This window comes from Rattus rattus, chromosome 1, assembly GCF_011064425.1.
Source record: "Rattus rattus isolate New Zealand chromosome 1, Rrattus_CSIRO_v1, whole genome shotgun sequence".
NCBI classification, from domain to species: Eukaryota; Metazoa; Chordata; class Mammalia; order Rodentia; family Muridae; genus Rattus; species Rattus rattus.
The window spans coordinates 88,275,800-88,300,305 of record NC_046154.1 but is presented as its reverse complement, the minus strand read 5'-3'; the positions used below and the strand labels follow the sequence as shown (position 1 = coordinate 88,300,305).

Here is a 24,506-nt window from a genome sequence, read left to right as displayed (position 1 = left end):
TGGCCCAACCTTCTCATCACATCATCTGAAGGTCTATGCTACCTGTGTGGGACTCAGCTAATGGACATAACTGTTCACATCAGACCTGGCAGATGCAGAGAACAGAGTTCCTTTGAGCACATATGTGCAGAGCAAGGAGGGCCTATGGGCCTTCCTATCTTCAGGTTTCTGGGCATTAGCACTGTAGCTAAAACAAAGTCTAAGGAAGGAGAAGAAACTACCTTCCAGAGAAGGTCAGGGACAGGAACAACAGAAGGGCTGTACATGGGAGTGACTCCACTTGGTCAGGCCACTCTTCTCTGTCAGGAGCATGGGCAGATTGTGAAGGGGATAGATGGTTTCCTAGGTTAAGTTTGTAAAAAACAGCTGAGTCCTTTTTCCCCTATTTTTTTCCTTTCTTTCTTACTCAGCACCTGAGTAGAGATCATGTTAATTAAAATCACTTAGTGTCAAGGCTATGAAAGTGCAGAACTGCCAGGTCTGATTGACTGACCACGCATAGTGGCTGTTACACATTTCTTGAACAAATGTATTAATATACACTAAAACTTTAATATACTTCACACATTGAGCTAAACAGTTTATTTTACCAAGAAATTCTAAAGGAGATATAAAATTACCCTTTTTATTTTATACATGAGATTCAGAAAGGAAGGACATCTTGCCTACAATCACATAGTGATTACTGGGACAGACTACTTAAAGCTAAAATTGTTTGACCCTAATGAATGAAAATGTTTGGCCCTTGAATGAAATTGCTGCCACTACTGTTGTTAGGACCAAGATCTGCAGATATCAACTTGATACAGATATAATTCCAACTAGTTACACTTATGGAACCTCAGCTAGGCTCACCCGGTCCTGCCCCATGCACTTTTCTAATCTTATGAAACCATCCTAAAATAATCATCTCTATTTCACTGTTTCAGGATAGGAAACCTAAGGTAAAATAATAAGCCACATAGGATTGGAGAGTAAAAGAGACAAGGCTGTGGTCTGTTGACATCTAGACCTTCTTGCTCTGACTTACTCTATCCAGTTCCAGCTCCACCATTCACTGGCTGAACCAGTCTCAGCTTGGTAAACTACCTAGGCTTCTGAGCTTTGACACTCTATAACTTCAAGTCTCAAAGGTTGTTCATGAACAAGGGTGAGTGAATAGGAACTTCTTAGTACAAAGCAAGATGGCAATGATAGCAAAAGGAGCCTGGTTTTAGAGGTGAGCAAACTTATGTTTTTATTCCAGTTCTGTCCCTTTGTGCTGTGACTTTGGGTCAGTCACTTTATGCCTATGAGCTTGCTTTATCCCTCTGTACCAAGTACAAGTGACAGGCAGACTCACTTGCCTCTCAGCTCCAGTGTTGATGGATATGAAAGTTCTTCGGAAAGTTATGTAGATGGGAAAGGATAAGATAAAGAAGAAACTCAGCACCCAGATAAGTATGCTGACTTACAAACATAAACACGATGCTCTGGAGGATGAGGAAAGGCGATTTTGCGTTCAAAGCTAGCCTGGTCTAGATTGTGACACTGAGGTCATCTTTGATTGCATAGCCAAGACCCTCTCTCAAAACAAAACCAAACAAGCAATAACAAAAACCTTCAAAAATGGAGAAAGAGAAAAGAAAAAAAAGCAGCTCCAGAATGTGCGACTAGGCAATTTTCAAAGTCAACAGGAAAACCTACATTTGAAGATACCAGGTATGTCCTTCCCATCTGCACATCAGCTCACCTAGGAGCTGCTGAAGGTAGGACTCCAATTGCCACCTAGAAGTCCAGCCAAAGCACGCTACAGCATGGTCGTTTGCATCATTTAACACAGCACTAGTCATTCAATATTTGTGCAAATCAGTGAACTTGAAGCAACTCATCTCATTCCTCACTTACAGTTTCTCCATCAGCAGATTGGAGACAATTTTACAGCATATGGTTATCTCCAGGGTTACAAGAAATAAGGCATGAGGAAGGGCTTGTAGTTAGAGTTTTATAAAGACCACAGAAACAATACTGACTCTTACAAGAACACATCATTTTTTTTTTGAAAAGCCTTTTATTTGAACAGGAAGAGGACATATGTTGCGACTGAAGAGCAAATTGACATTGTGTAAAGAGTGAGTTGACACACTAGTTAGCCTCAAGATGGAAAGACTTAGAAGATGTTTAAGGCCTCTTTCTCATTGACTGTTTTATGTTTTGGTGACGCTTTGGTTTTCTCTTCTTCAAGCAGCATCAATAATACCATGCTAGGGGAAAAGTACTCTTAGGCCTGTTTTGCCTTTTTGTAGGGTGGCAATTAAACCCAGGTCTTGTATATGACAGACAAGTGTCAGATCACTGTGATATATCCCTCACACCTCAAATACCATCCTAAAGACTGAAAGGTGGGTAGAAGCCTTGCCTTTCCCATTTGAATGCAGAGAATTCTTTAGGAAGTTGTTTACCAGCTCTGACTCTCAGCCTCTTGTAAACTACAGTGACACAAGCTGAGGATCAGGATTGGATGAGATATCCTGACATGGTTCAGTCTTTGGACCTTAAATTGTAGTTTGGGCTAACCGTGTTAGCACAAATGCCAAATAGACATGGCATTAGGCCACCCTGCTTGATGTGCCTGTCAGAATGATGGGGCAGGGTATGGAAGAGAAGAAGGAAGGTATCAATCTCACTGGCCTGGGTCAAAAGTCATTAGGCCATGCGATTTCTGCCTGTCTCAGCTGTAATTGGAAAACTACTCCACACCCACATCTGAAATCAGTTAGAAAATCAAGCCAGAACTTGAACATTTTTTTTTGAAAGAGCAAGAAAGTGATGGTATCTGACATAGAGGGGAAGGATACCCAAGCACGCAATCAAACTTTTATGCTTCTCGGGGATTAGGAGGAAGTCATATACACTCTGATTCTCTGTGCTCCCTGAGAAACAGACTGAAGCCCAATGATAGAATGGATTGAAACCCTGGAACTCCATCCTGTAGCTTTGAATCTTCATTTCATAAATGGCAAGAGGAAGGCTGAGAAGGGAAATGAATTGCACAAGGACCCACAGTCTCTAAATTCAAGATAAACACCCAAGCCTCCCAGGGTCCTCCTCCAGGGTCCAGCAGTGTCTTATCCAAGTGACTGACTATGTCTATGTATACTTTGGAGAAGTTTTGTTGGTTATAGAAGTTGATCCAAGAGCAAAGTTGGGCTTCGTAGGAATCTGAAGCTCTAGGCTTAAACCATTTCTCCTCCAAATGCTGACCTTGTTCCACAGAGAAAATTATCAATCAATGAGGTTGAAAGTTAGAGTTTCAGTAAAGCACTTCCAGCTGCTTTAAGCACTGTGGTGTCTTAGGCACCTTAAAGTCATGTGGTCCTCTACATTGAGAATCTAAAATTATTCTAAGAACTTTGTAGTGATGTATTTGAGATGACTTCTCATACACAAAGGATAGTTTCTTCAGTGTCAGGACAGTGCCATCCACTCAGCTAGCAATCATCCCCACTACAATCATTCTCAGCTAGAAACTTTAATATTACTTTATTCAATGTCACTCAGTCTCTGAACCCAAAGAATGACTTTGGCAGTAGGTCCAGTCTTATTTGCTGATCTTAGCTGCCTACTGCTTTTCAGTCCCAATTGCTGCCTGTTCTAGAGGATGGATCCCAACTTTTATATTCATGTAGGTTGCATCTTCTCGCTAAGTAACCCTTCTCCCTTGTCTTTGAACTACCCTTCAAATGTTATCTCTTTAGAAAATCTGTTTTTTATCCCCTCAAAATGATGCAGGGCCTGTGTACTTCTCTATGAGTTGTCTTCCAGACATAGCAGCTCTCTGTAAATACCTATACCTGGTACTTCAAGAGCCAGCAAATACTAGCCAGAATGAGTAATAAGCACCTCATGCTATTAAAGCCACAACCCTTCTCTGGAAATGAATTTTTCTATCTGTGAAACAAACAAAGGATGATTAGATTGAGGGTTTCTAGGGGAGACTAGCAGAAGGAATTTGGCAATTTTGTTTTCATATTGAGTTCCCTATTTATTGGATATGTGAAGATTTACCACAACTTACTCACCTATAAAATGGAAATCACACCATTAAAATGTGCCATGGAGAGGAGCTGGTTTACAACCAAAAGTGGTAGAGAGCATGGTAGCATGACATCCAGCACGTGTGAAGCAGTCCATGAACAATAGCCCTTGGTCTTATGATCACTGCTATTATTTTGCTTCTTTGCAAGGCTCTGATTTCAACCCTACCTGGGATAAGTAGTCCTCCTGGAGATCAGAGGTAGGTGGGTGGGTGAAAAAGGAGCAGTTGCAGGCCCCATTCAAAACCCCCAGACCTCCTAGCAGCAGGGGTGAGAGAATGGAACTGAGAAGTTAATTGGCAGTGAGAGCTTCTCAGAATCTGACAGGGGGTAAGAGCAGGGAGAGAGCCCCAGAGGCCTATGTCAGGCTCAGGTCCCCTAGAGGACAGGAGAATGTGTTTGAAGTCTCTAAACCAACGCCTGGTCTTCCCCAGTCACCACATGATTTAGGCATTCTGGGGAGGCAAAAGTCTCTTTGCTGATTTGAAGGGAAACAGATGTTTCCAGGCCAGAGGCCCTGGTCTTATAAAATGTTCCTTCCCCAGACAAGGCTTTGGCAAACAACTTCCCATTAGCTCACACCCACCCCTTCACCTCTCCACCCCCTAGTTCTCTACCTCCCCACCCCCATTGCTATGGTTTTGCTCCCTGCATTCCCAGCACAATAGGGTAGTGGGGAAAACACCAGCAGTCCAACACATAGTTCTGGTCTCAGCATCTGGATTTGGCACTCCTTACTACCCTTCTTAGAGTCTCAGTTTCCAATCTCTGTAGTAGGAAATGGAGACAATCTGGCCTTTGGAGGTGTGTTAGATCTGATATTCTAGAGACAGAAGATTTTCTTCTCAGAGTTGGTATTATCTCTTTCAAATTGCCTTTTGTGAGGGTCCCATGCAAAGAGATTATTCTAGTTTTCAGTCCAGGCTGCACCAGCTCCTAAGCAAGTGACATGTTTACCAGTACACGTTGGTATTCAGTACTCTTGCTTTCTGCAACTTTAACATGGGAGTCATTGTTCAAACTCCTGGAGTCATGAAAAGGAAACTAGAATTCAATACCCTGGACTGTATTTTAGAATACTTGTAAAAGGAACAATGTACTATGCTTTTTTTCCTTTTGCCACTCTTAGTAATGCCTATGTATTACTAAATATGGAGCAATGTTTACAATTGGATGCTATAAGGAAAAGGAACGATCATTCCATGATGCCAGTGAGATGACCTGTGCAGGGGTTGAATGGGCTCTGGAACCTGATTACCTGGAGTCAATCGTGGTTCTACAAACTACCATACTTCTCTGTTCTTTGAAATGTGAATGATTATATTTGCACCAGAGGGACACTATATTTGAAGGTAGTGTCTGGCATATGGTATATACTAAGAACACATTGAGTGTATCTTTAAATTTTTAATGTTTTCAAGGGTAGAATACATTCTATTGGGAAACTGATGCTTCATTTTAGATTTAGAGTTGGCTCAGGAGTGCTGTGATTAGGAATATACAGTGGTGGAGATGCTGTGCTACGTCTGTGCCTAGTTGTACAAATCAATACGCCTTCTTCCTGCTCACTAAATCACCTTACTTGGAATCCTCAGCCTCCAATATGAAGTCTGAATGCTGTGCTACATCTAGAGTATGAGGAAGGTGAGCCATGAGAAGAGGTTGCCTATGGAAACCTTAGAAGCCTTGGGGTCCAGATCTTTCCAAGCTGAGACCTAAGTCACGCCAAGCTAAGTTCCTTGTACCACACAACAGGGAGAAAAGAGAACCTAACTTGTGTCCAAGTTGAAGTTCAGAATTAAAGAATTCATGTGTGGAACAAAATAGCCACACGGAGCTGCTGAGTTTAGGAATCATTTGCTAAATCAATAGGAGCTATGACAGCCTGCAAGCATGGAGAGTCGGAGTTAAAGACAAACTTGGCTTGCTGTTTGCTTTTTTAAATAATAATTAAGTGGAAAACGGTTTCTTTTAAAAAATGTGTTTACTATGGCTGCTTTCATACTAGAGGGACAAACAGAAGATACCAATGGCAACCATAGCTTCTACAGTCTGTGATTCTAGGGGAACATTTATAGAACTTGATGGAGAACTCCAGCAGTATTTAAGGAAACAGTTTTTCCCATGTTTCTTCATTTGATCCCAGAGTTACAAATCACTCCCATGGTGCACATAGACACAGAATGTTCAGGCTATGCTCTGAGGCCATAGCTCTTCTGATTTCTAGTCTAACACCTCAATAGCTGGCTGAAGACTTGAACTTCAATTTCAGAACTGATTCTGAATGAGCAGCATAGCTTGGGGCAAGCCCTATCCTGTTCTGTCCTTGGTTTTCCCAGCTTTGTACATGAAGACCATTGAGTAAATGGTCTGGAGTGGGTGTCAGAATTCAGATGTCCCAAGTTTCACTGATCTGGGTAAAGGGTCTTTGTTTTCCTTTAGTATAGGAAACCAAAGTGAAAGGACAGAATGTGTAAGAAAAGGCTGCTATGCATGTAGTCTCTTACCCTTAGCACCAAAACTCAACCTTCCTATTTTCCAAGTCAGGCTAACAGCCCACACATACCAATATAAATTTTGCCTCTAGAATCTGCCACAAAAACATGATCCAAGTAGCTTAGCAGTACCTGTCTTTCAAGCTTCAAAACAACTCAATCTGAATAATGGTTGTGAACCCTGAGCTGGGACAAATGTGAGATAGTATATAATTAAATTCTATAACATTCCAAAGGGTCTTCTTTTTAGTGTGTGTGTGTGTGTGTGTGTCACATAGGGCATGTGCACGTGAATGCCCAGAGAGGGCAGAAGTTATCAGATTCCCTGGAAAGCCAGTGGATTGAAGTTGCCAGGTGCTGGGAACCAAACGAGTACTTTGGAGGAGCAGGATTTACTCTTAACCCCTAAGTTATCTTTTTTAGTCCTGTGCTTGAATTCTAAATGTCAACTACACACACACACACACACACACACACACACACACACACACACACACACACACTTCCTTTAATCACTACAGCAGCATAAATTAACCATCAAAGATTCAGGAAGGTGGAGAATGCTAAAGAAAGACAAATTTGAAGACCAGTATCATCACCCAATTCAGTAAAAGTAATCAGTTCTAGATTTGGTAAGGTGAACACTCTGTCATTTGCCCCCCACCCTCCCACTCTGAGCTTACTGACAGGTGCACGGGCACTAAAACACACTTTACTAAGAACCTTGAAACTCTGATACAAATAAATATTGATATCTGAAATTAAGTAAACAAAAGTTGATTTCAAGCAAAACATGTCAGGTATGTCTTCAATACTTTACTGACAAGTGAATGATTATCACAGTAATCTCACACTGTGTGAGCCTGGGCACCAGTGAAAGACCTTTTAAGTGGCAAGCATGCAGTTACATGGGAATAGTTACCCAACAGAAAGAGAGTGTGGCTTTCGTGGAGCTTGTAGACCATTCCGGAAAGGATTGGGTAGCCATGAAATGGCACGCAATGAAAAGAGCTCTTTAGAACAATGTGCTTTTGGTCTTGGGTTTGCTTGAGAGAGAGTCCTTCCTTTGAGAGATATATACAAAAAGGGGACTTTGAACTAGATGGAGTCTCAGTTGCACATTAGGGCTGTCAATCACTTACAGGATTGTATTTGCTTTCCTGAAAAATTGGTAGCAATCCCTGTCCTTTCTACCTCAGTTATTTATATAGTAAAACCTAACCATTCAATTAACCAGCTAACCAACCAACCAACTGACAATCCAAACAAGTGAAACAAAAACAAGCCCCAGTGTCTGAATATGCAATCACTTTGCAAATGGTTATTTTAGTTCATTCATTCGCTTATTCACTCATTCACTCCTCAAATAACCTAAGCCTATCACAAACAGTAGAACAGATCTGCATTGACTTGCTTTAGCACTAGCTTAAATCTCTGCCTTTCTGCCTCTTGTTGCCTTGATTTTTTTCTTTTTTTTTCTCCAGGGTGTGAAATATAGAACATATAGTTAGACTATTATTCTTCATTGGAAACTATTCATGATTTACTAGATTACTTAAAGGTATAGCACACACAATCTAACTTGTGGTCCCAAGACAAAGAATAAATAAGTACAGAAGTAAATAAATAAGTCCATGTTTTCCTCTCCAGCTTATATTTATGGAACCTTTAAAACAAATTGTGAGCTCTTTTTTAATGCCTTCTTTTTATACTGGTCAGCATCTTGAAAATCCAGATTTCAATGGTGTTTAAATAGCTGCAGTTAGAAAAATGGTTTTACAGACAGGAGTCACTCAGGAGTGGACAGGTACTGGGTATGGTTTTGGGGTTGTCTTATCATTAACCTCTTACTAGCTGTGTGGATTTCATCTGACTCCTTGATTTCTCTGTGCCTCAAATACTGTAGATAACCCCAGAAAGGTATTATGAAAGAAACACATAGCTATTGGAGATGGGAAAGTTTCTTAGAGTTTTCACACACACCTAGGTGCCTACCCTGCATAGATATTGAAGGTTACACAGCTATCTTTTGGTTTTGCAATTGCCAGAGGTGTGTATAGGATTAAACCAATTTCAAGGAGTCATGCAAACCGTGAAGATTTGAATTGAGTTCCTCAAAGATGCAGACACTGGTAGTACTTCAGTGGGGTACAAAAGAGACCTACTTAGTCAAAGGCCAATGTTATTCCCAAACAGACAGAATTGTTAGACAACTGGTTTTTGAGTCACTATTCAGAGCAGTTACAGCATAGTAAAGGATGAAATTCATGTTACCATATTTTCACAGAGAACAGATAGTTCCTACCTACTTTACACTGAGATCAAGACCATCTCATCTATGAGCTGTTCATTCTCACAGGATGGAGAGGTGCGAATAGGGGAGTGACTAGGCCCCTGCACTCGGAGTCTCAGAGACTACATGTCATTACAACTAGTCTGTTTCCTGTTTATAGCATCTCTTAGAGATGCTAATACTTTCCCTATTCATAAAGTAGAGTCAGCAATATTTGTCTCACAAAACTGTGGTATGAATGAAAGAACCTGGAAAGCAGCAATAACTGTGACTGGTGCGCTGAACCAGTTGGCTGCATTTACTCACTTTGCATGCTCAAATGAGAAAAAAAGTGAAAACAATGCTTCTTTAAACGTTTAGAGACAAAGAAGTAGTAGAGACTGAGGAACTGGCCAACCAATGACTGGTTCAACTTTAGCCCTATCCCAGGAGCAAGCACCAATCCCTGACACTATTAATGATACTCTACTATGCTTGCAGACAAGAGCCTAGCATAATTGTCCTCTCAGAGTCTCAGGGCTGACTGACCCAGAAGCTGACTGAAACAGATGCAGAAACCCACAGCCAAACATAGGATGGAACTTGGGAAGTTTTGTGGAAGAGTTGGGGGACGGATTGAAAGACCAGGAGGGGATAGCAACTCCACAGGAAGACCAACAGTGTCAACTAACCTGAATCCTTGGAGACTCCCAGAGACTGAATCACCAACCAAAGAGCATCCATGGGCTGGACCTAGGCCTGCTGCACATATGTGTCAAATGTGCACATTGATTTTCATGTAAGTCCCCCAGCAACTGGAGCAAGGTCTGTGCTTGACTTTGTTGCCTGGGAATGAATCCTGTTCTCCTAATTGGGTTGCCTTGTCCCTCAGTAGGAAAGGATTTGCCTATTTCTGGAGTGACTTATGTGCCAGGGTGAGTTGGTACTTCTCAGAGGAGAAGGAAAGGGGTAAAGGGGGAAACTGTGTGAGGAGAAGACTGGGAGCAGGGGGGGCTGCAATTAGGGTATAAAGGGAACAAATAATTAATGGGCAAATAAAGTAAGTCAAAGCACATCATCTCTATACATAGGCAATGGTCTTGGAGACTGGCATCAGTGACAGGAGCAATGTGATCCACCAGATTCACAGAAAGTTCAGCTTGGCCGCTGGATGGATAGGTGACTCACACTATGTCAGAGCATGACATACATGGCAGACAGTGGTTGAGTGAGGGAGAAACTGCATGTTGCCTGTTGGTAAACCCTGATTCAGCCTCCATCAACATAGTGGTCCTGGGTAATAATATTTATTTATTTATTTATTTATTTATTGACTAATTGCTCATTTTCTCTTCCTGATAAGAATGGGCTACACAATGTCATTGAGAATTATACTAAATGATCACCAGTCTTCCAAAAACTCTTTACATAAGTAACTGAGAGGGAGTTAATCTAGTATGGTTAAAATTACTTTCATAGCAAAAGAAAAAAGAAGAAAGAAAACTAGATGTATGTAGTGCAATACCCTTTACAAACAATAATATGTGAAGCAAACTGGAAGACTGTCCTAAAGACTACAGCATGGGCTGGGGATGTAGTTCGGTGGTAGAGCTCTTTCCTAGCATATCTGATTGCAGTATGACCTCATGCACAGACCAGATGGAATATACTTGGGAATATAAAATTAAACCATATATTTAGAGTCAATTTTGTTTTGACCAAGAAGCTTAGATAATTCAATAGAGCAAAACATGCCCCCTCCCATTCTTCTCTCTTCTTCTCTTTCTTCTCTCTTCTTCTCTTTCTTCTCTCTCTGTCCTCTTCATTTTCTTCATTTGTTAATTATATTTATTTAGTATTATTTGTAAACCAAGAGTTCATGAAGTTACACAAGCTCAGCATGTGTGCACATGCTTGTGGAAACCTGAAGTTGTTGTCAGTGCTTTGTCCTTAATCATTCTCTACCTTATTTATATATTGAAATGAAGACTATTAATCAAACCCAGGGCTTTCTGATGCACCTCTTCTCTTTTAAGTATCTCCTGTCAAAAATCAAACTAGAGTTTCTATATGACCAATTTTTCTATGCTCAAAAATATATTTCCCTATGGAGAAAACTTGCATGGGAATTTTATATAAGCATTATTCCTAATGGCTAGAAAAAGTGTATGATGGCCCAATTTGTCATCAATTGATGGGTAAACAAAAAAAAATGATACAGCCATATAATTGAATATTATTCAGCCATGAAAAAATATGGCTCTTACTCAAGCTACAGTTTCACTGAACTTTGATAAAATTAAGTTATGTAAAAAGGGCTGGAGAACTGACTCAGCCATTAAAGGGTAGACTCACAACCAAAAATATAAATGATGTAAAAAATTAGATGTACAAGATCAAAATTTGTATTATTCCATTCATATAAACTGTGTGCAATAGGGAAATGCCTAGTGCCAGATAGCAGGTTAGGGACTGCCAGGAACTAATGGGGGGGTGAATTCCTGATTCTTTATAGGTGAAGAAAATGTTCTGGAATTTGTGGTGATGTTTGCTCAATTTTAAAATATTTGAAGACTATGGTCCACATGTATCAAGGACCACTACATAAAACCAGATACACTGAAACTAATAGAAGAGAAAGTGGGGAAGAACCTTGAACATATAGGCACAGGGGGAAATTTCCTGAACAGAACACCCATGGCTTGTGCTCTAAGATCAAGAATCCACAAATAGGATTTCATAAAATTGAAAAGCTTCTGTAAGGCAAAGGGCACTCTCATTAGGGCAAAACAGCAACCAACAGATTGGAAAAACATCTTTACCAATCCTAAATCCAATAGAGGGCTAATATTCAATATATACAAAGAACTCAAGAAGTTAGACTCCAGAAAATCAAATAACCCTATTTAAAAGGGAGGGGGTGTACAGAGCTAAACAAAGAATTTACAGCTGAGGAATATTGAATGGCTGGGAAGTATGTAAAGAAATGTTAAACATCCTTAGTCGTTTGGGAAATGCAAATCAAAACAACCCTGAGATTCCACTTCACATCAGTCAGAATGTCGAAGATAAAAAACTCAGGTGACAGTAGATGCTGGCGTGGATGTGGAAAATGAGGAACACTCCTCCATTGTTGTTGGGATTGCAAGCTGGTACAAGCACTCTGGAAATCAGTCTGGCGGTTCCTCAGAACATTGAAAATAGTTCTACCTGAGGACCCAGCTACACCACTCCTGGGCATATACCCAAAAGATGTTGCAACATATATCAAGGACACATGCTCCACTATGTTCATAGCAGCCTTATTTATAATAGCCAGAAGCTGGAAAGAACCCAGATGTCCTTCAATAGAGGAATGGATACAGAAAATTTGGTACATTTACACAATGGAATACTACTCAGCTATTAAAAACAATGATTTCATGAAATTCTTAGGCAAATGGATGGAACTAGAAAACAGGTAACCCAATCACAAAAGAACACACATGGCATGCACTCACTGATAAGTGGATATTAGCCCAAAAGCTCAGAATATACAAGATACAATTCACAAACCACATCAAGCTCAAGAAAGAAGACCAAAGTGTGGGTGCTTTAGACCTTCTTAGAAGGTGGAAGATAATACTCACAGGAGGACATATGAAGACAAAGTATGGAGCAGAGACTGAAGGAAAGGCTATCCAGAGACTGCCCCACCTGGGGGATCTATCCCATATACAGTCACCAAACCCAGAAAATATTGCAGATGCCAAGAAGTGCATGCTGATAGGAGCCTGATATAGCTGTGTCCTGAGAGGCTCTGCCAGAGCCTGACAAATACAGAGGCGTATGCTTGCAGCCATCCATTGAACTGAGATCAGTGTCCCTAATGAAGGAGTTAGAGAAAGGACTGAAGGAGCTGAATGGGTTTGCAACCCCATAAGAAGAACAACATTATCAACAACCAGATTCACTAGAGCTCCCAGGGACTAATCTAACCTCCTAAAAGTACACAGGGATGGACCTATGGCTGCAGCTGCATATGTAGCAGGGGATGGCCTTGTCGGGGATCAGTGGGAGGAGAGGCCTTTGGTCCTGTGAAGGCTTGATGCCCAGTGTAGGGAAATGTGGGGAGGTGAGAAGGAGTGGGTGGGTGGATGAGGGAGCACCCTCATAGAAGCAGGGGTAGGAGGAATTGGATAGCGGTTCTCTAGAGGGGAAACCAGAAAGGGAGATAACATTAAAATGTAAATTTAAAAAATACAAGAAAAATGTAAAAAAAAAATCTTAAAAAATATTTGAAGCCTAAAACATATCGTGTACTTCACAGAGGAAAATTCCATAGATGCAAATTATATCTAAAAGAAGTCTTTGTGGGAAAGGGAAGGACTGGCGTGTGGCTCTGTGGTAAAGTGTGTGTAGCATGAGCATAGTCCAGAGTTTAATCACAGCAAAAATTCCAATAAACAGAAGTTTGAAACAGCAGTGGCCTTGAAGGGTGTTTGGGAGCTGTTTCTTTTTATCATTCTTGCTCCAACCCTTATCTCATATCTCTTTATGTAACCAACAAGCTTTAGTTAAGCAGAAAACTAGAAACCTTCAATGAAATCCTAAGTGAACATCCATATCTTCAGTGTATTTGTAAATGTGGTAATATGATGACTGCAGTGGAACTCTTTGAATCCTTGGATTGGTAAAGAGAGAGCTGTTTCTCAACCTGTGGGTCAAAACCCATTTGGGAGTCCTGTGACCCTTTCACAGGGGTCACCTAAGGCCATCTGTATACCAGATATCTACATTATAATTCATAAGAGTAACAACATTACAGTTATGAAGTAGCAACAAAAATAGCTTCATGGTTGGGGATCATCACACATGAGGGACTGTATTAAGGGGTCACAGCATTAGGGCAGTTGAAAAATATTGGCATAGAGCCTAGGCGCAGGAACATGAAAGTGGAGAACATTCTAGATTTAATTTTTTATTTCCATTTTTCAGGTTTTGATTCTTGTGAGAGTTTAGTCTCTTTAAAGCCTGGTTCCCATGCCAAGGAAATGGATGAAGTTGCATGTGACCCAAGGGGTTATTTGGAGGATTGTGTGGATTGGATAAGATGGAGTTAGATTTCCTAGTCTTAATGTCCTATTCTGGGGCTTCGGACTCTGCTAAACAGAGAGGAGTCGGTAATTTCCATCAAATGAAGACGCCCCTTAAGGCCCAACATGCTCTAGCAGCCTGAACTGGCTCCTTATTCTGCTTCAAATATTCTTACCCCAGTTCCTCCCTCATCTCCCTCAAATATGTGTGGCTAATACTTTGTTTTCGGTGAGGTTTCCTTTTAAAATTTCAACTATGTTAAACTTCCGATATCATTGACTCAAATCTAATCTTTTCCTTAAAGTATTTGTGACATCACGATATGCTGAATGTTCACCTGTTTATTATGTTAAAACATCCACCCCCACTGCTAGGATATTAAGTTCATAAGAATTAGAAAAGTCTGTTTCAGCCACTAATGTGTATACCAAAACTTTTGTCAGATTACAAGGTAAACCCTCAGTAGGTATTTGTTAAACACAAGCGTATGCTCCAACGAATGGCCCTATACCTATCTGCATACCATCAACACTAATTGGACTTTGGGTTATAAAGGAAAAGGAGAGTAGGACGAAGAGGAATAGAATAAGGAAGAAGAAGAAAATAAAAAAAAAAGCAGAATGGGGATGTGGGTCCAAGAGGAGTGGAGTGGAAGGGGACAGTAGGAGTGGGTGTGATCTATTTAAATAAATTTTATTCATATGTGAAATTTTCAAAGAATAAAAAAAATAGGTAGAGCACATAACTGTATTTTACATGGGTTTACATGTTTTTACATGGAAGGTACTAGAAATCTTCCAACCTCCTTCTGACCCTCCATTTCTTTGGCTAAATAAATATCATCACTATAACCAAAGAAAATATAATTGGGGAGTGTTATTATTTGCCCAAGCTCATTCCCTTAGGAACTGGCAAGCTAGTTTCTGAACCCAAGTTTGTCTGATTTCCATGGCCATTCCCTTTTGGTTACAATGTGATGCCCCCGTGGGACATTATTAAGTACTGCAACCCAGATGTGCTCCCTTCCCGCTGATCAAACACCAGCAATGTGGTAGCAGGTCCATCAAACATAGTACAGTATCATCTGGTATATTTGATCATCTTTATCTTGTGCCAGAGAATGGAATGAGAGGACAGGGAGATTAGGCATCTTACTTAGAAAATGGTAGAACTGGGTTGCTCTCCTAGACAGTCTGGCTTCAAAACTATGGCCTTTAAATCCCTCTGCCATTCTCTATATTTCAGTTCTTAAGGAATTCCTAGCTCACTTCACGCCATTTGACTATGATTCTATATTCTTTCCAAAAGGATAGAGAGGGCACAAATTTGTTTTTCTGTGGCGCGCGCGCGTGTGTGTGTGTGTGTGTGTGTGTGTGTGTGTGTGTGTGTATGTGTATGTCCATCTGTCTGTCTATCTTCATGTACCTGCATATTTGTGAACACCTTCCTAAGGACATAGTATAGATTTTTTTTCCTTTGTAGTTATTGTAGTTCACTAGCCATTGGACACCTCTGTTATGACATCCATTGACAAATCAAGCCCTTGCCCCTACACTCTTCAGCCCCTGACTTGCAAGTGACACATCTGCTTATGCTGCTCATTTAGAAGGATAACACCATCCACCAACCACCCAGTGGCTCTTACTGTATTCTATAGGATGCTCTTTTAGGCTTAATACCCACTTTTCCATTCTCTATAAGAGATATTCTACTCCTGCGTTGAGTGTTTCTTTTTCTAAGATCCTTTCACTGACTTATTTTGCAGAAGTGAGAGACATGGTATAGGAGATGAGGATCAAGACACCTTGATCATCTGTGTTTTCTTTATTGCTGGTCACTTTTTACTGTGTCCCACTATGCTTTCTACCATTTATCCGTTAACACAGTATGATCTGTCTCCTTGATAGTAGGGGTAACATCTTGATAATTTTTGTATAGCCAGAATATGACATTCAATATTTGTTGACTATGCATATGAAAGAGTGTTTGAATATATATTTATTATTGAATCTACATTTGCCTGTTCATTATTCTGTGGGTACAATATTAAAAGTTGTATATCCATAAATTTGGTTCTAATGTGTATGAGGATGGAGAAGTGTGATTAGAGAAATGCATAGTTAGGTGGTGGTAGAGCCCACGTTCAAGGACTTACCATTGGAATTCAGTGTTTGTAAGAATCATACATCTACTATTAGTAATGAATTTTTGGCACAAATACATCATATCTCCTAGGCTAACTCTTATTAATTGCAATGTATAGGTATTGAGGGTTACCAGACAAGCAAGCCCATGGTAGTTACAAAATAACTATCTTAATTGGGAGCAATTTTATGTCTAATCCCATATAGATAAGTATATCTATGTATATATGTATGTGTATATAAAATTTAGAGTAAGCAGGCAAGGATAAAATGTAAAACATTCGAAAGACTCAGGGGAGTGTTCAATTTTACCCTCAAAGTTAACAGTGAAAGTCTTGGGAAAGGAGAATGTGGAGAAAGAAGAGAAGAGGAAAACAAGAAGTTCTACTATTCCAGACATGGTGGCATGCACATTGAATTCCAGAACTTTGGAGGCCAGGTTATCACTCTGAGTTTGAAGCCAGCCTGTTCTAGACAGCAAGGTCCAGGGCATGTAAGGCTATTAATACAGAGAAACCAAACCAAACCAAAACGAAATAATAAAGAATAGCAAACAATCAAACAAAATAAAGCCAAAAATGACCAAAAATATTAAACAACAAACCCCTGGAAGTTTGACTATTCAACAATACATTGACCTAGGAAGTCTACAACCTACTATGGCTGTTCTCACTCCACACTAGTACTAAAACTACTCTGTCTTCACTGATGCACATTTGGTGGGGCTGATGTCAATATAATTATCACATAGCAGTCTTGTGTATCAGTAGATATTATAGAATAAATTCAGAGTGATAAAGTAGATTCAAGGACATCTATCTACTATCCTCTCCCTCTCCTGTGTGTGTGTGTTTGTGCGAATGAATGAAATGGGACACCTGAATTACATAGATGGTCAGTTTTATGGTAAGATCCATTCTTAGACTTCATCTGGCACCCTCCCTCCGAATACATGGGCTTTTTGTTATACAGCATCCATGCCAGGAATCAACAATGTCTTGGTTGAAGATGGTTAACACATTTGTAGTTAGTAAATAAAGCACATTTATATAAAAATGAGATGATCAAGACAGGATAGAACGTTAGCATTATTCATACATCCAAGAGAAGATGTAAGAAAATTATTAAAGCCTTTCTCAAGGTGAAAGTGCAATTTGTCACCCTCACTGATACAGACGGGTCTCATCAATAAAGTATGGAGTTGGGTGATGCCAATATTATAGCAAAACAATCAAATTCACATCCAGGCTGTAAATAAAAGGTCAGGCATGATGAAATATTGTTATGTCCAGGTAGGATTATCAAAAGAGGTGGAAAATGCCAGGGAAAAGAAATAGCTGATGTGGGCTATGCTCTGTCAATCATGAGTTCCTAAGGGGAACTTAAATAATCTCACCACTAAGGTACTGTGAGCAGCATGTCTTACCCAATCTCTATGTAACCTACTCATTTAAATTAGGACCAACAAGGTAGTTGATATGCCTTAAGTCGCATAGTGAGCTCAATGCAAATCTAAGGTTGGATACTGTATAGACCTCCATCATGGTGAATAACACCACCTTGGCATTGCTCATAGTGAATAACATTTAGTCAGGATTGAGAACAGTGCTAAGAGAAGTGCTTTTCCTAAAGTTCTTGCCATGACTCCACTATATTTGGCATGAAGCGTCAGTGTGGCTTTTTAATATTTGTATAGAGAAATTTTCTTTCTGTTTTGGTTTTGTTCATTTGCTTGCCTTCCTCCAACCCTTGATGTCAAATATTTGACCTTCCTGCCCTGGCCATTGCTTGAAATATGGATTCACTTACCTCTTCTTCCCACCAACCATCCATGAGGATAGTGCAGGGCAACCACAGGTATGGTCCTAAAGGCACACTGGGATCTGCCTCTTCCTTACATTCACCAGAACCTTATAGTGAGGTGAGCCTCCCATGTTGGATATAGGCTCAGAACAATGGTGAGGCCACTACATAAGGATATGCTTAAGATATGTATAATGTAATATCAAAGCCATTGCCTTTGTCCCCTACAAAAGCTGTGTGCTCCTCACCATGACAGTTCTGTTTTAGACAGATTTGATTGCTGTTTTGAACTCACATAACCTTGCACAGCCTTCATCTAACATTCCTGGGCCCCAATCTCCATTGAGTTTCCTTTGCCCCATGAAGATAAGCTTCTCTGGTCTGTTGGACACATGAGCTGTGGAAACCTTGAGTTACCAGAATGCGGGCAATGGGCTGGCCAGGCATGGTTGAGGCATTCAGTGCTGATAAGACCTTGACATGGCTGGACAAGCTCACAGAGACGTAAGGCTTTGCGTAAGCACAAGATTAGAAGACAACATTATTCAAATATTTATTTTCTTGCAGGAATTGACATAAAAAGGGAGTGGAGGAGAGTCCCATGAGAAAGATAAGACCTTGTGGGCCTTTCTGTGGCATGACTTTGAAAGTGTAGTTATTAGAGAAATCAAATTAATATTAACAATAAGCAACACTGGCCGCACGCGTCAGCTGGAAGCAGATGTAGTTTGACTTGCTAGCATAAGAAACCAGGGATGGCAGTGTAAATTAAAGAACAAACAACAGGGAAATGTAAGCCTACTTTGCCCTTGTGCTAGACTGATATAGATTCAGGATGATGGTGATAATTTCAGAGGGAGGAGTAGAATGAACCTGATGGGGCGGGCAATGTAGTCTTTAAGTGCATCTTTCGTTTTGATTTCTTTGAAGCCTGGAGCAAAAGTGACACAGTACTGACATGCATGGGTAGTGTGTGGATTATTATACTTTCCTTCTACTCTCTGCTTTTAGTTTCGGGTCTCTGGATTAAAAGAAACGAACACATCCCTGACACCTATCAATTTGCACTTTTCAAAGCTTATTGTACAAATAACCTTGAGAGCAAGACAAAGCAGGGTTTATTGGCCCACATTTTGCATTCTGTGAATTTGCTGTTTGTGGAGAGGAAGGCAAGGGGGCTTTTAAACCAAGGACACATTGTTGGAAATTGATAGAGCTGGCACTTAGTCAAAGGCTGACCTAAAGATCTTTTCACTGCGTTCACCTTGACTTTGAAGAAGAAACTGTTCCTCTCTTACAGAAAAATAAATCTCTCTAGGGTTTCCATGGGTCCAAGGACTAAGACAGCACCAAGGCATGAATGAACTCCAGCCTCTTGGCCATTCAATTTGACCTCACTCCATCGAGCAGAAATGAGTCTTGTCATTACTGGGTGAGCAGCTGTTTCCTGAAGCCTAAATATGAGGGTATGACTCCCACTCACTCTTTCATGTATTCTCTTCTCACAGGTTTGCCTGTGTCACCTTAGTACACACCTTAGGCCTTCTGCTTTCTCCTCCCACTTCAGAAGGAACCTAGAGTATCTGGTGGGTTAGAGCAATGTGGTAATTAAGGATTAATGGTATTGGCTTTGAAAAGACTTAGAAGTAGACCCTTTCAACCTTGTGGATTTCTGCTGGGGCTATAATGCATTGATATTTGGTTGCTCCTCTTAGCAAAGCATCCTTCCTCCTTTGAAAGAGCAGTACTTGCTGAACAACTCTCTCTTCAACTCTGAATGAGGGTTGGGTACCATGACTTACATTATTCCTGGCCTCCCAGTGCAGAAGTGGTGACATCTCTCAAGTAAGACAACCAGAGTCTGACTTCCCAACTTGCTTCCCACAGCTCTGCCTTACCATGATTCTATTACTATTATATTGGTCAGAATGAGGCTTCAGCAAATTTGACAATGTCTACGGAGCATCCAGCTCAAGATCTCTAATGCTTGCCTTCGCCTTCAAGTTAAGAGTTCAAACTCCTTAGGTTGTCCTAAAGTCCCTTCATGGTGTGAGCCCCATCAGTGCTGTTCAGACTAACACATTCACGTATGGCCATATTATAACAGGATGACCTGATGTGGTTTGTAAACCTGCCTGGTTGTCCTGCTCTTCAATAACTTTTCACATGAGATGTCCTGCCCCTGGCAAAGCATTTTTTTTTGTCTCCCAATCTTCTATCTTACTGATCCTAATCAGCTTCAAAAGTTTTATGCCAATGTCCTGTCTTTCTAGTCAGCTTTCCCTGGGCAGAGAGGACCTGTTTTTGTGAGGGCTCATACCACATGAGTTCCATGGAAGCAGAAGCAATGTCTGGTTCATCTCTGAATTCCAAGAATGCAGTGCAGAATGCTACAAAGAAGTAGATTCAAGCCAGTGGGATAAATAAACACCCATGCAAACAGAAAGGATGTCACATTTGAGCAACTGCTCAGAAACTAATGGTTGCATGAAGAAAAGTGGGGGCAGGGGGCTTATTTCCTGGCAAAATAAAACCAACAGAACCTTCTTTGTTGTCTCAGCCATCTTTTCCCATAGCTCATAATCTGTATATTACGAAGGTAGTTACCAATTAATTACTGTGTGACATAGTGGTCCGTTCACGTTTGGCTCTTCCCTGAAGAACAGGAAGTGCATCAGGGCAAGCACTACATTTCCCTTCTCTCTGTGTCCCTTATGGGGCAAAAAAGAGTATAGTACAGCGAGTCAGAAAAAGGGCCTTGATCTTAGAGGTCTTTCAGATGTTCCTCCTCTCACTCTCTGGTACAATAGCTAGTTTATTATGCAACCAGGACTTTTTACTTACTTACCTTTAAAATAAAGTGAAAAAAACTTCTACATCATTATTATGGTTATAACTAGAGGCATATCACATAACACATGCACACACTCATATATACATACATAATGAATTATTATAAAAATAAATATTTATTGCCTTCCTTTGTGTTGCAGCTAAATATAAATTCTCTTTACCTCACAAACTGCCCTGTCTAACAGAGACCATATATAACACACATATAAATATGTATTATCAAGTTTGGTGACTGTAGCACAAGAAAAGGTATGTAATTTAGATGATAGGGTGCCATTTTAAAAAACAACTGAGAGATCAACAAAATTAACTGAGAGAGAGAGAGAGAGAGAGAGAGAGAGAGAGAGCACATACGGCATATGGGCATGTGTCAAAGCCCTGAGGTAGGTGTGAACATAAGCTTTACTGTCCCAGAGGCTCATTAGATGCTAATGTGGGTTCTGAATTAGTGAGTTATTGGTAACTTGGCCTTAGGAACCAGTCTTCTGAGTTAACATCCTGGCTCTGATACTTGCCTTTTTCAAATGTATTTACATTTTGGAGTTGAGTTTTCTTGTTTGTGAACTGACAATGTTGGACTAGTGTCCTCATTGAAGGTCTATGTAGCTAACTTGTGGGAAGCATTTGGAATGGTGTCTATTGTATGGAAAGCACATTTCAAGTACTTGCATTTCAAACTGTTCATTTTTTTCCTGGGCATCCATGAAGACACTAATGTGAAATAGAAGCAAAAGGTCTTATTGTGGAATAAATAGTATTTCAGAGAAGAATCAGGGGAGATAAAAGGAAATTGGGGGTGAAGTCAAGCCTTGTGGTATAGGCCTAGAATCCTAGCTACTCAGAAGCTGAGGCAGGGGGATAGCAAGTGCACAGTCTGTTACAGATTGTGTTTAATGTCAGTTTGGACTACTTGAGAAAATACTCTTTAAAAAAGCAAAGAAACACAACAAAAAGAGGCTAGAGATCCAGTTTAGTAGTTGGGTGTTTCTTGGTCATAGATAAGACCGTAGATTCAATCTCCCTCTCCCTCCCTCTCTCTCTCTCTCTCTCTCTCTCTCTCTCTCTCTCTCTCACACACACACACACACACACACACATACACACACACACACAGGCGAGAGGGAGAGCGACATACAGACAGAGAGACAGACAGAAGGAGACAGAGACAGAGACAGAAACAGAAGGAAGGAGGGAGGGAGGGGGAAAGAGAGATAGAGATAGAGAGTGTGCACAGACAGACAGACAGAGACAGAGAGAAGGGAGGAGAGAGAGAAAGAGAGAGAGAAGAGAGAGAGAGAGAAGAGAAAGAGAGAGAAGAGAGAAAAGAGAGAGAAGAGAGGAGAGAGAGAGAAGCTGAGTTTGTTGGTCTACAAAAGGCATCATTCTTGTCCTTCGGAGCAACACACTTCACACTAGCAATGTTACTTTTGAGACACCATGAGGGACTTGTTCCTTTGGCCTGCCATTGGCTGTCTAGATGTTTACAAGGATATTGAGATTCCTGGAAAAATGTTATGATGCTAAGACAGATAATATGGAAAATTTCACAAGATTAAAGCTAAGACAAACACAAAACAAGTCGTGGGTACCACCTCTACTTTTTGTCCCCTGAGGATATTTTCGTGGACTTTATACCCATTGAGAAACCAGAAAAACTGCTGTTAATTTCTCCTGTGAATTCTGAGTGGCTTCTTTGCTCTGAGCAGTACCTCTTCAACCTGTTATGGAACTTAGATATGATTGAGAAAGAGCAATTGAAGCACATTAATTTCACGGTCTATGCTAAGGGTGAAAGGATTTGCATACAGCCCTGGGAGTTACATCTACAGCCCACTCACCCACAACCTGTCCACAAGCAGGGCAGCTCCTTCTGGGCTTGTCCTAATCTGTGAATGTTTCCCAGAAAGAAATACTCACTTCTTCTTTTTCTGGCTAGAGAACCTGATGAAATTCCCTGTAAACAGGGCCTCTCCCTCCCCTTTGCACTGGCCTCGCACATGCTAATGCAAATCAGTCCTGACCTAGCCAGGGGTCTATGGGAAGGCTGCCAGGCGCTGGGGAACAAACATGCAAAGAATGTTATTTCATTTCTGGCATCCTGGGGAAAGAGGGCTGAGAGAGGGAAGTTGGTCAGTGAGAGAACAAACTGGGTGGATGGAGAAAAGAAGACATTTTTATGAATGTATAAGGCAATGAGAGTGACTAAGACAGGAAGGAGTTTACAGGAATAAAGGGCCTACTGGGTGCCAGGAATTACTGTCTGAAACTTTTAACTGAAATTTTATGTTTGACTGTTCAAAGTACAATGTATTATTCCTGTCATAAATGAAATCAATGCTTTAAAAATTTTTTTCTGCTTAAGTACTGTTTGTCTGTTTGCTACAGGGTCGAATTCTTAGCACAGAAAGATCAGAAACTTACTGTGTAATCCAGGCTGGCCTCAAACTTGTAGTAATCTTGACTGAGCCCTCAGTAATTTTTCATATGTTAATTAGTGGCCTACTGGTGGGGTCAGGATTTGAATCCAGATACAAGTTTTTACCCTGAACATCTTCACAAGCTTCATGATTAGTTGTTTTTTGTCATACTTTCAAGGAAAACTCTGAACACCATTGTCCCACATCCTGTCATTCTCAACATTGTCTCTTCCCTTACATCAGCTAACACAGACCTAACAGCAGAGTAATTACCTCTTATCAGATCTATTATAAAAAGTTTTGACTACTATCCCCAACCTCAGCCATATTCCACAGATATTTCTCCTTACTCCAAATCGCTATTCTCACTATTGTTCAGACTTTATCAATGGCTCCCTAGTCTGCACCATAGGGCTTTATCAGAACTGCCTCCCCAACCTCTTTTTTTTTTTTTTTTATCTGCCTCAACTATCTTGAGCTTTCTATCATGGGACTCTTTCAATATATCATCTCCTTTCACAGTTGTTTCAACCATTCCTTCTACTTAATAGGTAAACTTCCCTGTTCTATATGTTTAGTGCGACTAAAATCAATCTCAAAGATTCTTCCTCCAAGGACCACTAGATAACAACGATTATAGCTTCCTTATATAAGTCCCATGCTTTCATGTGGGACCAATATACCCTAGTTAATCGTCTGGTTGCAAGTTTGACTCCAACACCAGATGAAGCTCATTCAGCAAGAGCCATAGGACCTCAAAGTCCAGCTTAATCTCTATGTAAAGGAGGGATGCATAAAATTTTGATTCTGGTGCTAGAAAGCTTCCGTTAGAATCAAGGTTCAACCACTTACCAGTTAAGTGACCATAGCAAGTCATATTTAAGTGTTGTTTGCTTTATTATAAAATATAACATTGCTAACATTCAAAGAGTTAGTTGACCTAAAAACCTTAGCACAATGCTGGCACGTAACAGTCAAGTTTGACAAATAGTTAATGGTAATGGTAGGCAGGCACCTGGCATGGCTTTGTTTGTGGCTAATAGCTACAACTGTTTCTTTCAAACACTACCATGGAGTGATGCTTATTACTGATATGTGGTGCTTGCTGAATTAGGCATCAACCAAGTGCCAGGTCATGTGGTTGTTAATGAATTCACAGACATGTAACACATGAGTCCTGAAGTCTCTCTACTATTGGTCAATGGCAGAATCTCTGTGATTCTAAAAGCAAGAACAGGTCGAAGGAACTCATAAAGGATAATCAGAAGGAGTCATAAAACACCTCTTATTTTATTATAAGTTATAGGAAATTGACCCCAAACTGCCCACCCTTTATGATGAAAGAATGTCAAGGGTCTTGTTTACCAGCT

The 24,506-nt window shown here is 40.5% G+C and overlaps 1 protein-coding gene across 1 annotated transcript in view; it reads right to left on the bottom strand.

Moving 5' to 3' along the window:
- The window catches only part of Astn2 (astrotactin 2), an 803,377-nt gene that overhangs the window by 16,830 nt on the left and 762,041 nt on the right, over window positions 1-24,506 (bottom strand). The window lies entirely within an intron of this gene.